The sequence below is a fragment of the Acomys russatus genome, chromosome 4 (genome assembly GCF_903995435.1).
Source record: "Acomys russatus chromosome 4, mAcoRus1.1, whole genome shotgun sequence".
In the NCBI taxonomy this organism is placed as follows: domain Eukaryota; kingdom Metazoa; phylum Chordata; class Mammalia; order Rodentia; family Muridae; genus Acomys; species Acomys russatus.
In genome coordinates, this window is record NC_067140.1 from 45,895,554 (window position 1) to 45,912,923 (window position 17,370).

Consider the following 17,370-nt stretch of genomic DNA (forward strand, 5'->3'; position numbering starts at 1 on the left):
TACAACAGTCTGAATCTGAATAGAAGCAAGACTAGGGTCAACATGGAGAGGCTGTACCATGCAAGAGCCATAGCCAAGCAGTGACACCTGCCAGCTTCCATTCTTTAGGAAACAATGTTCATATGGCCTCACCTCAGTGGAGATGAACAAGACAATCAAAACAGGCGATTCAGAAAGCAGGAAAATATGAGTTTCATGACTATGTAGTTAGTTTCTGCCACAGTACCAAGCACAACTTCCATATTCCACCAGCATTCCTCCATGACCTACAGTAGTAGCTTAAAAAGGGAATGCTCAATACTTACCCCTAAACCCAAGGCTAGTGCTCTCGGAAGACTGTGGTTGTCACTTCTTTTCTTTGATTTATACATCTCTGTTAAATTATACTGTGTGTGTGTGTGTGTGTGTGTGTGTGTGAAGAATAATCTTAAATTTGAATTCTATATCAAAGAGATAAAATTAACCTTAGTTGTGATTAACAATTAAGACCTTAAGTTGAGAAGTAGATGCAATAATCTACTTTTTGTCCTGTCATCGCTGTATACTATTATATCCCCCTTCTTTCTTTTCAATCCCTCTCTCCATACCTATGAAAGAAAGATAAAGGAAAAGAGAGATATCCCTGAGTCCAAACTAGTATTCTCTCTGAATAAGACCAATAATAACTTATAACCAACTCCCAATGAAAATAAGCATTGAAAGCTGTTTTTATTATTTTAAAGATTCTTTGACAAGACAGATTAACTCCTGACAAAACCGAGCCTACCTCAAAGAAAATGATGAGCATCAAAGAACCTCCCTGTGGAGATGGTTTCAAATGCAGCAAACAAGCCACTGGGCAAAATGTCCTCATTTCTGCCACAAACAGAATTCTGCCTAAAAATGGGCAAGCTTGGATGCAGGCAGAGTACATGGCCAAACTCTGGCAAGATAGGGAAGCAAGTCCTCAATAGTTCCTGCCTCACAAATATGTCTGTCAGATATATTGGGCTGAAGGCTGAAGATAATGCTCCAACAACATAAAGGGTTTTGGGTGACTGTTCACGCAGAAAACTGTCTCTGTCACTTTTTTGAATTTGTAAGCTGCTAATCTGTACTTCTGTTTCACTCGGGTAATCAATTTTTATTCCTTCTCAAGTCCCTGATGAGATTGAAAACCAGATAGTTTAGTTTTACAATTAAGCTTAGTTGTTTAGAGGTTAAAATGCTTTTAAGTCTAGATAGATGTTTTAAGTTGATAGAGATGAGATATGATAGATATTTATTTACATTCTAAAATTTATACTCAACAAGATAGGAAAGATGTTTTCTTCAGGATTGCCAAACACAAATAGCCAAAACACTATGAATGTGGCATTTATATAATTCCTGATTGCTTCATGGTTCTTGTTGTACGTAGCTTATTTTATTTATGTGTAATAATATAAATGTATATGTAAAAATATATAATAAAAATAAATAAATAAATAAATAAATAAATAAATAAATAAAGGGAAAAGATCATCCTGAGTGAAGTGACCCAAACCCAGAAGTATATACAGGCATAGTATATACTCTCTTAAAAGCATCTATTAGCCATATAATACAGGATAAACATATTACAATCCATAAACATAAAGAAGCTAAACAACACGGAGGACCCTAGGGAGAATGTTTAATTCTCATTCAGAAGGGCAGATAAAATATACACTGGAAGCATTTCAAGAGGGGGAACAGGATGGGAGCCTACCATAGTCGTCCTCTGAAAGACTCCACCCAGCAGGGGATCAAAGCAGAAGCTGAGTCCCATAGCCAAATTTTGAGCAGAGAACAGAGAGTCCTATGGATGAGTGAAGGGCGAGAAGAACCCCTGGAGCAAACAGGAACTCCACAAGAAAACCAGCAGAGCCAACAACTCTGAGCCCAGGTTGGCCGATGGCAACTGATGCACCAAACAAGGACTGTCCATGGAGAGAACCTAGCCCCGCCCCCATTCAAATGTAGTCGATAGGCAGCACAGTCTCTATATGAGTCCTCTCTATTAAGGTCAGGGCCTGTCCCTGACATGTACTCTCTTGCCTATACTTTGTTCACTTCTCTCTGGCGGGGAGCCTTACCATACCACAGAGGAAGACGATGCAGGCAGTCCTGATGAGAGTTAATAGAATGGGGTCAGTTAGTAGGGGAGTAAGGTTTCTCTTCTCTGAGGACTAGGAGAGAGGGAAAGGCAGAGGAGGGAGGGAAGGTGGGACTGGGAGGAAATGAGAGAAGGGGCTACAATTAGGATGTAAAGTGAATAAATTTTTTAAAATAAATTTAAATTAAAAAATTAGAAAAGGTATACTTAGTCATTAAAAACATTATAATGAACAAAATCACCCACATTATTTTGCTATTGAAACTACTATCTATAAAACACATGATGTTTCAGCCCTAGGTGGTTGCATGGGCATGTTTGGCAAATTTAAATGAGTATTTCAGTACCACATATATAAGCTATTTCAGAAAATGTAAAATCTTTAAAAGTTAGCCATTTCATTTAAAAACCTAGAGTAACCCCCAAACGAAAGCCAGATAAAATCATAATGAGGAAAGAAAATACAAGAGCTTTATTTATAAAATGAATGCAAGAATTCTTGGTTAACTAACCAAATATAACAGCATTCTTCTTTTTTAAAAATTAAAAAAAAAAGGCTTATTCCAGAAATTCCTGGGTTTCTCAGTAGCAATCAAGCATCATTTAGTACATTAGCACTAAAGATGGCAACCCATATGCTCATTTTAGAAATGTGGGGGAAAATGATTTGATGAAATTCATACATTTTGATTTTTAAAAATTCCTCTTAAAAACAAGAAATAGGATGTTGTTAACTTGTTTTTCTAAAATGGTGATAAGGAATTGAGAGATCATTTGGTAAAGATCTTACTATGCAAGCATGAGGAACTGAGTTCAAGCTTCAGGGCCCATATAAAAAGCTGTTCATAGTGACATGCAGTTATAATCTCAATGCTGGGGGAGCAGAACTAGCCGATCACTGGTGTGTGCTAGCCTCTTAGACTAGTCTATTTTGTATTCCCCAAATTCTAGTAAGAGATTTTGCCTCAAAAAGCAAATGTGGGCTCCACCTGAAGAAGGCAACTGTAGGATGACTTCTTACTTACTTACACACACACACACACACACACACACACACACACACACACACACAAACAGTAATAGTAATAGTCGAACAAAAATGTAGGGATAACTTGTACTTGAAATTTTAAGGTATCTAGGAAGGTGGAAAAGAACAAGATGTATGCTATCATTTCAGCTTAACGTAGAATTGATGCTCTGACCAAAACATGAAGATGAGAGAGATTAAAGGGAAACAAGAGTCTAAAAAATGTTCATTTATGAAAGAACCAAACATATGATAGAGGTTGTTGTAGCAATGATTATTGGGTAATGCATGGGTACTTCAAAAATTAGGTCAGGGAAAAAAAATAACATATTTCCTTTTCACATTATACTTAGAAGGTAACCTTCTAATTGAGTTTATTTTTTTCCTTTTTCTTTTTAACTTTGATGGCAGGGACTGATTTATTTTAAAAGACTCCAAAGTTACAGGCCATAAGTAGCAATACCAATAAATTTACATAATAATTAAATATATCTGGGTAATGAGAATTATTGTCAAAGTTAACAGATGGGTGGCAGACTGGGGAAAAAAAAAGATATTTGCAATAAATACCAAAATCTAACAAGGACTTAACATACAAACATAAATCAGGTACTCCAAAGAATCCACAAGAAAAGGACATGAGATCTGATGTTTAACTGGTCACAAGATAAAATTGTCCATAGGTGCTTAAGACTGCCTAAGTACACAGTCAATCTTTGTTGCTGTCAGAGGATGCTTGAATAAAACACCTACTCCTTCATTCTCCAAAACCTCATTTAATGAGAATGTCATAGATCAGAAGAATTCTTACTCTGCTAGAGAGGGCAAATTAGTATTTTCAGTCATAACAACACTTTCCTTGCCAATCATAATAGAACAGATTTTTCATATTGCAACCCAAATTCTAGCAAAGGCTTATTTCTTATTTGTGCTCCTTTTATGATATGATGGAAAGGAGGAACTGATCATAATAATTACCCTAACCTGACCACAAAACTTAAGCATGACAAATTAGACTTATGGAAAATTATGGTCAAGAGATGGGAGTAAAACACAAGCCCATAAAGTCTCACTGCTACTCAAAGAACTATAGGCAAGTGAGGGAAGCTGGGGCTCGAGCAAGATCAGTGGTCTTCCCTAAGGAACAGCACCCCAATTGATTGTCCAGTGTCAAATTGTCAGCCCCGAAGACATACATACACACAAGGAGCATTTTATTGACCAAACAGATACGTGCATGTAATAGCAATCAGTGAAAAGGCCGTGATTTTGAAAGGAAGCGGGGGGGGGGGTGGGTACGTGGGAGGGTCTGGGAAGAAGAAAAAGAATGAAGAAAGGTTGTAATTGTATTATAATCTTTAAAAATCCACAACAAGTAAAACAAAAACTATACATATTTTTTTCATAGAAGTTATTTGTGTGTATGTGCGTGTGGTGTGTGTGGTGTGTGAAAGTCAATGCTGGGTGTCCGTAATTTTACTTCATGTGTTGAGGCAGGGTGTTCCAGTGAGTGTGGAGCATGCCGTTTCTGCTAGACTGAGTGGTCAGAGAGTCATAGTGTCCACTTGTCTTGTCTATCAGTGCCACGGCTGCAATCGCACATCGCCATTCATGCATTTAAGTGTTGGTGATCTAAACTCAGTTCCTCACGCTTACACAGAAATTATTTTATGCCATCTCCTTAGCCTGGTATATACAACTTTAACTAATACTGTATCAGGCAAAAGAATGCATCAACAAATTCTAGGTCAACATAGAAGACAACTTCATATCTCCTCATGAAAGGTTATTAATATTAATGAACAGTCATAGTCTACCACTCAGATTTCCACTGTAGCATTTATGGAGGTGACAGAAAGTTTTAGCCAGTGAGTCTGAGATAGGGAGCATATCAAGAAAATGTGGCATACATTTTTTCCTGTTTCAAACACTCACAATTATCAATATGCATTTTAACAAGTTTATTATGTATTATATTGCATATTAGTACATATATAATACATTATATATTGTATTATAATTTTAATAACATTAAGAAATACACTAATAGTTCTGCCCAGGTATTACTATAAGAAAAACAAGTAGAAATTAAGGCACGATGTAATATTTTTATGTTATTTTAAATTCATAAATAAGGGCTAAAGAGATATCTCGGTTGGTGAAGGTACTTGCCGCATAGGCACAAAGACTTGATCACCTGCTTTGAAAAAACTGGGCACAACTTGTAGGTTTCTAGGACCCTCTGGATCCTTCTACTTTGCCATTCTCCCATGCTTCTCTCATCTAGAGTCCCAGTAGGATGTCCTCCCCTCTGTCCCAGTTTCCTGGTAAGTGAAAGCTTTTGTGGGATATGCCCCTTGGGTTAGTATGCAGATATAAGAGAGACTTGATACCCTATAAGCATATACAGGGGGAGGTAATCCCCCTCAGGAACAGTCATAGGGGAGGAGAATAAGGGGAAAAGGGGAGGGAGGGAAAAATGGGAGGACACAAGGGATGGGATAACCATTGAGATGTAACAAGAATAAATTAATAAAACAAATAAATAAATAAAAAAGAAAAAAAGAAAAAACTGGGTACAGTAATCACATATGAAATGATCAGCACTGGGTAGGTAAAGATAGAAAGATCCCTAGAGTTCATTGAGTGGCTACTCTAGCTAAACCATTTAGTTCCAGAAGAACATGTCTCGAAAATGAGAAAGGACAATCAAAGGAAATGCAATAAGTACGTTAGACCGGGATAGCTATGTATGAGGAACAGTTAAGAGCAAATAGATGTGGGCTCTACAAAAGGGTAGATTGTGACATTCTGCAGCTTCCACAGGGAGATGTTTTGAGGGGCAGTGATTTTCTATTTTTATTTTGTATTTTCTACTGTGGGGGAGGTTGCAATGATGGAGGCAGATATTAAAGAACTGGGAGATGAGTGAGATTTGGGTTCATGATGTGAAATTCACAAAGAATCAATAACAAATTAAAAAATTATGATGAAAGGATCGATGTCTTTCAGTAATTGATAACAGTGGTCACGTAGTAAACATGACTTAATCAGTGTTATTCAACAGATCTCCATTAAGAAAGGTTTCTAAATTTCTTCCAAATTGTCTCTGTTCTCTTAGAGGTGTAATACAGTAAAAGATTATTTCATATATATAGATCCCCCAAGATGAAATATCAAATGTTCTTCTAGCTCCGCTAGACTCAATTAAATGAGAAATGGGCAATGAATGGTTTCTAAAGGAGATAATAAATATCACACACATGCCTGGCATAAGAGAGGTATGTAATAAGTAATATCAGTCTTATTAAATGAGTCCCTTGCTAAAATGTTATTTGAGTGGTTGATCAAAACAAAAGGAAGAGTGTTACTTTTAATGCCATACATATAGAAAGTGATAACAAGTTGTCACTGACAGTGACAACTTAAGTTAGTTCTCTTGTGGGTGAAAATGTTGAACATTTAAAAAAATATTTCTCAGCCATTTATATTTCATCTTTCTAAAACTCTCTGTTTAGTCCTATGTATAATTTTTAATTGGGTTGTTTGTGTTCTTGATGTTTAGTGTTTTTAGTTCTTTATGTAACCTAGGTAATAAATCTGTCTGATATATTACTGGTCAGGATTTTTCCCATCCAGTAGGCTTACATCTTCTCTCGAGTGATGGTGTCTTCCAATGTACAGAAACATTTTAATTTTATGAGGTCCTACTTATAAATTGTTGGTCTTCATGGCTATACTCAGGGTCCTGCTCAGGAAGTCCCTTCCTGTGTCAATGAATTCAAAAGTATCCCTTACTTTCTCCTCTATCATGTTTGGGGTACGGGGGTACATGTTGAGATCCTTGGCACATAGAAAGTTGAGTTTTGTGCAGTGTGAGTGATAAGAATCTAGTTTCATTCTTCTACATGCAGTTATCCAGTCAGATAAACATAAATTGTTGCAGATGTTGTCTTTTTTCCAGTGTATGTATTGGTGACTTTTTAAAGATCGAGTCAGGTGGATGTGATATTGTGAGTTCATATGTTCTTCTTCAACTTTATTCCATTGGACAAAAGTCTTTTTTTTTAAATACTGGTACAATGCTATTTTTACTAGTGTAGCTCTACAGATTGAAATCCGGCTTGGTAATACCACCAGCAGTTCTGCTGTTATTGCTCAACATTGTTTTATGTTTCCTGGCTCTTTTGTATTTCCATAAGAAATTTAATATTGGTGCTTCACTCTCTCCTGTGAAATGTTGTACTGAAATTTGATGAGGATTACATTAAATCTGTAAACTGCTTTGATAGAATAGATATTTCTTTAATATTTATTTTACCAATAAAGGAGCATGGCCTTTCCTTCTTCTATATCTTCTTCAATAAAGGGTTTATTTTACCAAAGTCAGAATGACTATGTTTTTAAAAAGAAAAGGGACAAATACTGGTATGGATAGTAGGGAAATGGGAACACTCATTCACTACTTATGGAGATATAAACTAGTACAGCCTTTATGGAAATCACTGTGAAAGTTCCTCAAAAAGCTGAAAATAGACATACCACAAGTACTGGGTATCCAGCTATACTGTGTTTGGCATATACCCAAAGAACTCTATATCATATTTCAGATATGCTTGGTCATCTTGGTTCATTGTTGCTGTTTTCACAATAGCCAGAGAAATGGAAAATGCCTAGATGCCCATCAACTGATGAATGGATAATGAAAATTCAGTATATTGCCACAATGGAATATTACTTTGCTATTATAAATACATTTCAAGAAAAAATGGCTATAAAGTGAACCTTGTTTCCCTACAGACTTGGGGTATAAAATCAGCGATGGGGTTTTAGCAAGAAAAAAAAAAGTGACCGACTTAAGTGTTAAAAATAACTTATATGTAAATAAAAATTGCCAGGTTGTGGCACACTATGTAAATTTATATGTTCAGTTAACAAGTATTAAAGACTTTACAAAAATGAAATGAAATTTTCAAATAAATGAATGATGATAGAAACACTCATTCTGAGTAAGGTAGCCCATACCACAACAAACATCACATTTTCCCTCACTCGTTGTGCTGGCTTTGAATCTTGAGATGTGTGTATTTCACGTGAAATATCCATAAAGGACAGAAAATTACTAAGGATCCATATGGAGAGGAGGTAAGTTCAAGGGAGAGAAGATGAAATTCACTGGTATAAAACAGAATTATGAAAATGGAAGGGATAAATCGAGCTGTGGGAGGACAGAAAAGTTAAGGAAATTGGGAAGAGTAAATAACACTGAAGACTGCAAAAAACGTCATGTGGAAACTTGCTACTGTTGAAGCTTCCAGAATCACACCTATGTAAATTCAAATGGAGAATATTTGCCCCTAAATGGGTCCTACATATCACACTGCTTTTTCTATAGGCTTATAAATAATTAGGGACAAGGCAGTTAATTTAAGAACCAGAAGCAGGGATAGTTTAAGTAAGGAAACAGTACTTTCTGGACACACATAACTACATATATGAACTCCCAGAACTTGTAACAGCATACACAAAACCTGTGTGAGCTCAAACTGGGTCAAACCCCATAATGGAAAGGAGGATTGAGCACAAGGTTCTTCCCTTAGCTAAAGAGACATTGGAAACTGTTAGCTGCTAGGAAAATGAAAGTTGGTTTTATTTTATGTATTTTATTTTTTTGTTTTTACTAAAAAATTATTTTTCCATACAATATATCATTATTACAAGTGCCCTTGTCTCCCTTTGAGTTTCCCCCTACATCTTCTCCTGATCTATCTTTTTTTTTCTATCTCTCATTAGAAAACAACAGTCCTGAGACAGCAGGCTACCAAGAAGAGACTTGATACCTTATGAACATAAACAGGGGGAGGAGGTCCTTCTCAGTCACAGTCATAGAAGGAGAGGGTAAAGGGAAAATGGGAGGGAGGGAGGAATGGGTGGATACAAGGGATGAGATAACATTTGAGATTAATATGAATAAATTAATAAAATACATTTTTAAAAAAGAACATTACCAGATAAAATACTTCCAAGATGAAAAAAAAAAAAAAGAAAAGAAAAGAAAAGAACAGTCTTCTAAGAGAGGTAACAATAAGACAAAGCAAAAAAAAATGCAATACGATTAAAAAAAATACCACCAAATTGAAGTTGGACAAGCCAGAAGGCCCTGTAATTGCTGCTTCAGTCCCTGTGATTTCATGTGACCATTGCTCAGTTGATATAGAGGGCCTTGGTTTCCTGGTGTCTTCCTTCTCCTCTATCTTTTACACCCTTTGCCCTCCTCTTCTGAGAAGTTGCCTGACATTGAGGGTGGGATTTGATTGAGACCACTCTTTTAAACCTGTGTTCCACGATCTCTCTTTCCACAATATCTGGCTTGTTTCTCTGTATTTATTCCTATTTGCATAAGAAAGAAGCTTCTCTGACAATGGCTGAATAAGGCACTGATCCAGGAGTACAGTAGAATATCATTAGGGGACATTTTGATGATTTCTTTTAAAATTAATAACAGTAGTTGGTTTTATCCTAGGTCTCTGGGCTATCTAGTCTCTAGGTTTTGGTCACCCAAGAAGTGTCCAGTATGGGTTCTCTCTCTTGGGGTGGGGATTAAATTAAATCAGACATTGGTTGGTTACTCCTATAAGCTTTGTGCCACTACTGCCCTAGCAAATTTTGGAGGCAGGATAGATTGTATATTAAAGGTGTTGTGGCTGGGTTGATGTTGATGTTTCTTTTTGGTAGCCTGTGGTGTGCCTGCCAATATCAAAGACACTAAAACAGAAGGGAGAGGGTCTGACCTCTCTATGTTCTTTGAGTTGCATCAGTGTTTTTTTCAGCAATGGGGTTTGATGTTGATTTGTGGAGAACAAACTATTGTTTTGGCAACAGTCTGGGTTACAGGAGGTTTCCATGAGACCCCTATGGCCAACAACTTAATTCGATGCAACCCAGCCCTGGTACTGGGAACTTAGGTTGGTGTAGAGGAATTTTTTCCATTTTTTAAATTATGTTTCTTTTTGAACATAGACATTTATATTATTATTCATGAATAAAGTAAACTACATACAGCAGGAAGAGCCATGAGACAATCAGGAATTATATAAATTTTACATTCATAGTGATTTGGCTATTTATATTTGGCAAACTTGAAGTAAACATCTTTCCTATCTTGTTGGGTCTAATTTTCTGGATGAAAATCAATATCTATCTCATCTCATCCTCTATTAACTTAAAACATCTATCTTGATCTAAAAACATCATAACCAAAAACAAACAACAAAAAACAAGCAAACAACAACAACAAAAAAACCCTCTTAACCCATAACCAACTAAGCTTAATTGTAAGACTGAACTATCTGGTCTTTAACCCTATCAGAGACTTGAGAAGGAATAAAACATATTTACCTGAGTGAACCAAAAGTACAGGTTAGCAGCTTCCAAAATGAAAAAAAAAAAATGACTGAGACAATTACTGCCTGAACAGTCACCCAACATTCTCTATAATGTTGGAGCATCATCTTGGGCCTTCTGGACCAGTATATCTGACAGACATATTCTTGAGGCAGGAGCTATTGAGGACTTGCTTACCCTGTCTTGACAGAGTTCGATCGTTGACTCTGCCTGCATCCAAGCTTGCCCACTTTTAGGCAGAATTCTGTCTGTGGCAGAAGTGAGGACATTTTGCCCAGTGGCTTGTTTGCCACATTTGAAGCCATCTCCATAAGGAGGTTCTTTGATGCAAGTTCTACCTCTTCTTTGAGGTAGGCGGGGAGGAAATGAGGACGGAGAGGAATTTTAATCCATCAAGATAGCTGTTGTGACAAGGCATCCCATCCAAACACCTAGGTCTGTATGATGTGCCTGGAATACATACATTCCCTTAATATACAACTTTAATCCCTCTGGCTGGAATTTAGTATACAACTTTAATCCAAAACAGTAACGTCTAACTGAAGGGCAGATGGAGGATAAACCAGAAAGATCTGATAGAATGAGTCAGAGATAGTATGTACCCAGTTCTCATGAGAACAGACAGAACTGAGAAGCTGCTTCACAGCCATACAGTGAAGAAGAGTTCACAGAGCACAGTAGAGATCAGGAGTACAGTACACTTCAGTGCAGTTCAGTTCATAGAGTTCAGAGGCAGTTTTTCTAAGAAGAAATTCAGTCAGAAGCCAAGAGAAACCAGATTGAGTCAGTTAGATTGGAGAGAAGTTTTGAGCCAGAACAGCTGAATTGAACCAGCCAGGCACTAGAAAGGATGAGCTTATTCAGCAGTAAGGCTCAGAGGCTGAAAACATTTTAGACCTAGGTAAGCAAACAGAGGGTGGAAGCTGAAGCCTTCAATGTTCAGGCTTGCCAAGGATTACATTGTACGGAGGCTAGAAGCTCCCAAGTCAAGGCCTAGGAAGACTTAGAAATTTGCTGGGTTCAGCCCAAGCCATGTATTCATAAAGCTTGGGTACATCTCATCTTATCCCCTCTTCAAAGGAAATAAAAACACTGACAGTTTGTTGACAAGAGATTGCCAAAAGCTTTTGAACAAATTGTCTAATCTTCATCATGGACTAGAGAACTATAATGCATAGCCTATTTTATGAGGCCAGCAATATAAGGAAGATAAGCATGCATGTATACAATGATTAATATAAATTAAATTATAGATGTACATATACACCTATATAATTTAGAGAAAGAGAGAAGGGAAGGAATTGTGGTAAAGAAAATATGTGCCTCACAATAGCATTCTGTAGCAGTAAGGACCTTTCCCCAGTGTATGATTCTCAGTCCTGTCCAGGAAAGAAAGATATCTGTCCTTTAGGTTTTCCACCTCAGCCTTATCTCAGTGGCTAAGTAGCAGTGGTTGCCTAATCCTTCATATGCCAAGCCCTCCTTATGACAGTCCTACATACTTTGGATTTCTGCTTATTACACAATGTTATTTCAACTTGCGCTTATAGTCATCATGTTTTACATTTATTTATGTATCTTGTGTTTGTGAGAGAGGCTCTTAACAAGTTTGTACATGCATGTGTGCATGCATGCGTATGTGCAGCTGTGTGTGTGTGTGTGTGTGTGTGTGTGTGTGTGAACAAATGTGTGGAGGGTGGAAGGCAACTTGAAAAATGATCCTAGAATCCTACAGGAAGAACATTATGACAGGTGGATCTGGGCCCAGGGGTCCTGCTCAAACTATGGCACCAGCCAAGGACAGTACATGCAGTAAACTTAGAACCCCTACCCAGATCTAGCCAATTGACAGGACATTCTCCACAGTTGATTGGAGAATGGGGACTGACTTTCACACGAACTCTGGCACCCCATATTAGACCACATCCCATTGATGGGGAGACCTGGTGGCACTCAGAGGAAGGATAACAGGCTTCCAAGAAGAGACTTGATACCCTATGAGCATATACAGGAGGAGGAGGTCCCCCTCAGTCACAGTCATAGGGGAGGGGAGTAGGGGGAAAGTGGGAGGGAGGGAGAAATAGGAGGATACAAGGGATGGGATAACAATTAAGATGTAATATGAATAAATTAATAACATATTTTTAAAAAAGAAAATGGGTTCTTACCTTCTATCATGTGAATTCTGGGCACTGAATTTAGGTATTCAGGTTGTGCCAAGTGTCCTTACCCACTGAACCATCTTACCTCACCATAAATGAGTGTTTACTGTTAAAATTACTGTGTGAGTTTTTTTTTTGTCTTGTTTTCAGCATTAATGTGCTTTTGTACATATATATATGTATATATATATGGATAATGGATAAATATACATCCAGTTATATACATTCACATAAATGTACACAAAGCCAATGCACTATAGATATTTGTACTAAAATATAGCTATATAGAATACAGTTACTAATGAAATTAAGTATTTCGAAAATATTTATTATTCATCATGATAACTATGATAACATGTCTAAATTACTAAGAAAATATATACTGTTTTAATTATTAATATTATCAGTATTATCAGTATGCCCAGCTAGCAATCAATTAATTAAGACACTGACACTTGTTACATTTTAAAATAGCCTTAGTTAACCTGAGGCAGTGCAGACATCAATTCTCTAAACTACTTCCCATAATGGGGCAGGTATGTGATATCTGCCCCAATCCCATGCTATCTGCTTCTAATAACTTCTGTCAAGCTACTTCCCATCCATAATCCTAAATACTTGTTAATGTTCTTCATCTGGGCTGGGTACTCCATCCTCACTGGCCATGTGCTTCTCCTCCATTTAACCCATGTCAGCCTTCCTCTTTGTCCTCTCTCCTCAGGGTCTTTTTTTCCTCTTCTTCTTTCCAGGTTTCCTCTCTTTCTCTCTAAGCCAGGGACCCTTAGCTACACATCTGTCTTTTCTGCCCTGCCCAGGTGGGATTTTTTTTTTTTTAAATCAAAAGGTGGGTCACAGATACAGCAAGTAGTAATTAGCATCAAAGTACATCAGACCATTCCCCAACAAACATATCTGAACTATAGTCAGCTTAAAATTAATTGCAAATGCATTATATTAATATACATTTAGCTTTTACAACCAATCCCTGAAGAGATGATAATCCAGGAATAGTTATTTGGAGTTCTAGGTCTGATTCTGGGCTGCCACATTGCACAGTTGGCTCTTGTGCCTTGAAGTCTAATCTGGATTCCCTGACTCATTGCCATGGCTCTTTCTAACAGTGAGTGCACATATGCTCTTACCTCCCACTCTGTGTTGGTGTCACCTGCTAGGGCTGCCTCAAACTACGTGCCGCTCATCTGTGCGAACAGTTCTGCTTTTGCGTAAAACTCCACTACTGAATCGGATAAAGAAATAGATTTTTCCACCAATGCTAACCAAAACAGAATCACAAAGGAATAAGCCTCTTCTCTAAGATTTCATTCTGAAGGATATTTCCTGGCTACAAGAAGCAGACTCTCAAAGCAATGCATTTCTTTATTGCAGGAGCTGTTGACTCTAATTTGGGAAAGGAAATGCCAAAGCAACCTTTCAAGATTCAAGGCAAATTCAGCAACAGCATAGTTGGAAGTTCTAAATCTTGTGTCAGAAATAAGACATCAGGGTATCAAGTTAGGCCTGAATACACCTACCTCTAAGTCATCAATTTAAAAACAAGCACAAGTTCATGATCACGAACCAGTATATACATTTTAGGAGTTTTAAATAACAAAAGATTGAAACGCCTAAATATCCATCACAAGACAATTAGCCAAATAAACATCACTGTCTTCCCACAGTGTATTAGTGTGTTATCACTAAAAATGGAAAGGAGACATGATTGTCATGTATTATAAAGTTGCCAAAATACAACTTTTATGGAGCAGTAAGTGGTATTTTTCTTTTAAGCATACAAATATCCACAGACATATATGTCAACTAAACTCCCCCCCCCCCATACACACATGCATAGGTGGATTTCTATAGGTTGTAGGGTTAGGAATGTCTTTCATTACCTTGTTTTAGCTTTGCTGAAGACTTTAAACTATTTTTAAGGGGCTCAAATTTATTGCATAATTTAAAAATCTGTCTCAGATTTTTGAAGCCATAAAAGTGATTGAATTCTGTTGTAATTTGCAAAGTCAATGAAATTCACAGCCCCTAATATGGACATAGAATAGAAATACCCTCATGCTTTCCCTCATTGCTTTTAATTTTAAAATGTTCTCCTTTACCAGAACTAACTGCCCACCTCACTGACCCAGGGAACAGAAGGGAACTCTTCGGAATAAAGCTTCAAATTGGTTAGTTTAACTTAACGAGTTATTCAGCCCTTTAATTCCCTGACATACAAGAACTATAGGAATGAGTTTGTCCATTAAATGGGTGGAGAGATTAACTGATTAGGTTGAAAAGGAGGAAAAATAGAAAGTTATGTACAGAGTGATTATAGATAAAGTGGATAATAGGTAAATAGAACCCATATAGGTGGGTAATAAAATGGTGATAGATGGTAGATGGTAGATAGATGACAGACAGATAAATGATATATCTATATTTCTCATGGATATATAAAATATCAAATATCATTTTTCAAAAAAGCTCCAGCTCCTCCTCAGATGCAGTGCTGCCTTGAACTAATGTGTGAAAAAAAATTATTTCTAAAGGTGAGAATATAGCCATGGAAACCAGTATCTGGAACTTAAGAAATGTAGTTCATAAAAGTAATTAGACGATACTTGATATCAACTTTCTTTTCAGGTTTAAGGAAATGTATATCATTCTCTATATGTGCCTTTTGTTTTGTTTTGTTTTGTTTGTTGTTCTTTGCTGTTTTGTTACATATGGTCTTGTGCAGTCCAGTCTGGCTTAAAACTCATTAAAGATGATCCTGAACTTAAGATGTTTCTGCCTTCACTCCCTGAGTGAAAAAACTGTGACAGAACTGATGGAATTGTTCCACCCTACCTAGCTTGGCTTCAGGCATGTTAGGCAAGCACTGTACAACTGAGCTACAGCCCCACCTAATCATTCCCTGCATCTCTTGCCATTTCCAGCTGATTGCTTACTTGCCAAGAAACTAATCTTAATGAAGCATTTACTATGTGATAGCAGACATGATAAATTCTCATGATAAAATTTTAACTTTAATTAAAATAATGCAATTATCAAAAATTATTATCACCACTAATAGAATAGTGTTTATAATATTCCACATGCTTTTGGTAAACAGTTCCTTGGTTGTGTCTAGCTTAGTGTTTTCAGTTTTCCTAACAGGCAGGCATTGCTCTCTTCAGAAGAGAAACTGATATCAGAAAATTTTAATGACTTGCTGAATCTACACAGGAAGAACTCAAATGAAACTGTCCTTGATGCACATTATCTTTTCTCTTTCCATTGCCCTAAACTGCTGATTTTCACTGGTTTGCACCAGTTTGCAGTGCTCTTGTAGACACCCAAGCAAGGCAGTTCCCTGAGTTACTTAAGCACAAAGATGTAAGAATCATTGGTAGAAATGACAGTTACTGAGGGCTTTATTAGCAGTGGCTGAAAAAAAGACCAAGGGAAAGATTAGGTAGAAAATGCAATTAGACCCTATTCTTCCTTCTGAGGTCCCAGGAGCTGGGATTGGAAGGGGGATATAATCACATTGGAGTCTGGAAGTAGAAGCATAGCATTATACAAGTATAAATTAATTGTTTTGTCAAATTTGAAGTACCTTGAAGAGGGAGTGTCAGAAAATTCTTTCTATAGAGAGCAAAATAAGCATCATGGTTGAAGGAAAAATGTAAATGCAGGCAAAGCTCAACAATTCAATGTTAGCATTTTATATTTACAATCTTTGGAAGACAGGGAATTCATGACTCAATAGATAGAAAGCTAGCCTTCTAAAAGCAGTTGGTGAGTTACTGAGATCTCCTTGGAACTGCTATTTTCCCCTTGTCATTCTATTTACCCATACTGTACAGATATATCCTAACTACAGAGTTTTGCAAGATTCCAGAGACAGCGAGAAATTACAAATATTGCAGGGAATATTAAACACTGTATTATATATGTGACATATAAAGTTTATTCTTAAAAAGTAATTCCTTCTGCTGGTATCAGCCTTTAAAATGACCTTTATTTGTCTTTTTTTATTACAAAATAATATACATTAATGGCCTAAATTGTTAAATTTACAGGGAAAATTAATTCATTTATATGATGATGGGTTGACAATCTCATATAGTGACTGGAATGGTTGTGTTCTTCTCCTAACTCTATGCTCACAGAACTTAGGAGGTAACCTGAACTCCATTGTGAGGAAATTATTTACACCATGGCCACTGGCAAACACATCAAAATAATGTCAGCTAGAAATAGCTGTTAAACATTCTTCATTGTTCTGCTGTCCAAAACCCTGGTCCTTCACTAATTTTTACTGTTACAATACTGTTAGCCAATCAAAATTTGAAAGGGATTCAAAATATAAACCAAATTAGTATGTATTCAGTCTCTAATGTATCATTTTTTCAATAAATAAATTAATAAAATATTAAGGTCAGAACTTCTTAGTAAACAATTAGATAATATGCTTTATGAGTCCTAACTGCTGAAGCCTGCATTGGCTGATGCCATTAGCATTTGTCGGGCATATGAAAAAAACCTTCATGAATCTTCTCTTCTTCAAAATTTAAAAAGAATTTTAGTCAATAATACCAAGAGTTACAACCCCTTAGAGACAGTCCCTGTACCCAAGTAGTTTCGCTAGTGTATGATTCTTTATGACAGTGTTGCTG

General features: G+C 36.7%; 1 pseudogene; it reads left to right on the forward strand.

Moving 5' to 3' along the window:
• LOC127188410 (D-aminoacyl-tRNA deacylase 1-like) overlaps positions 1-17,370 on the forward strand; it is a 103,152-nt pseudogene that overhangs the window by 26,053 nt on the left and 59,729 nt on the right.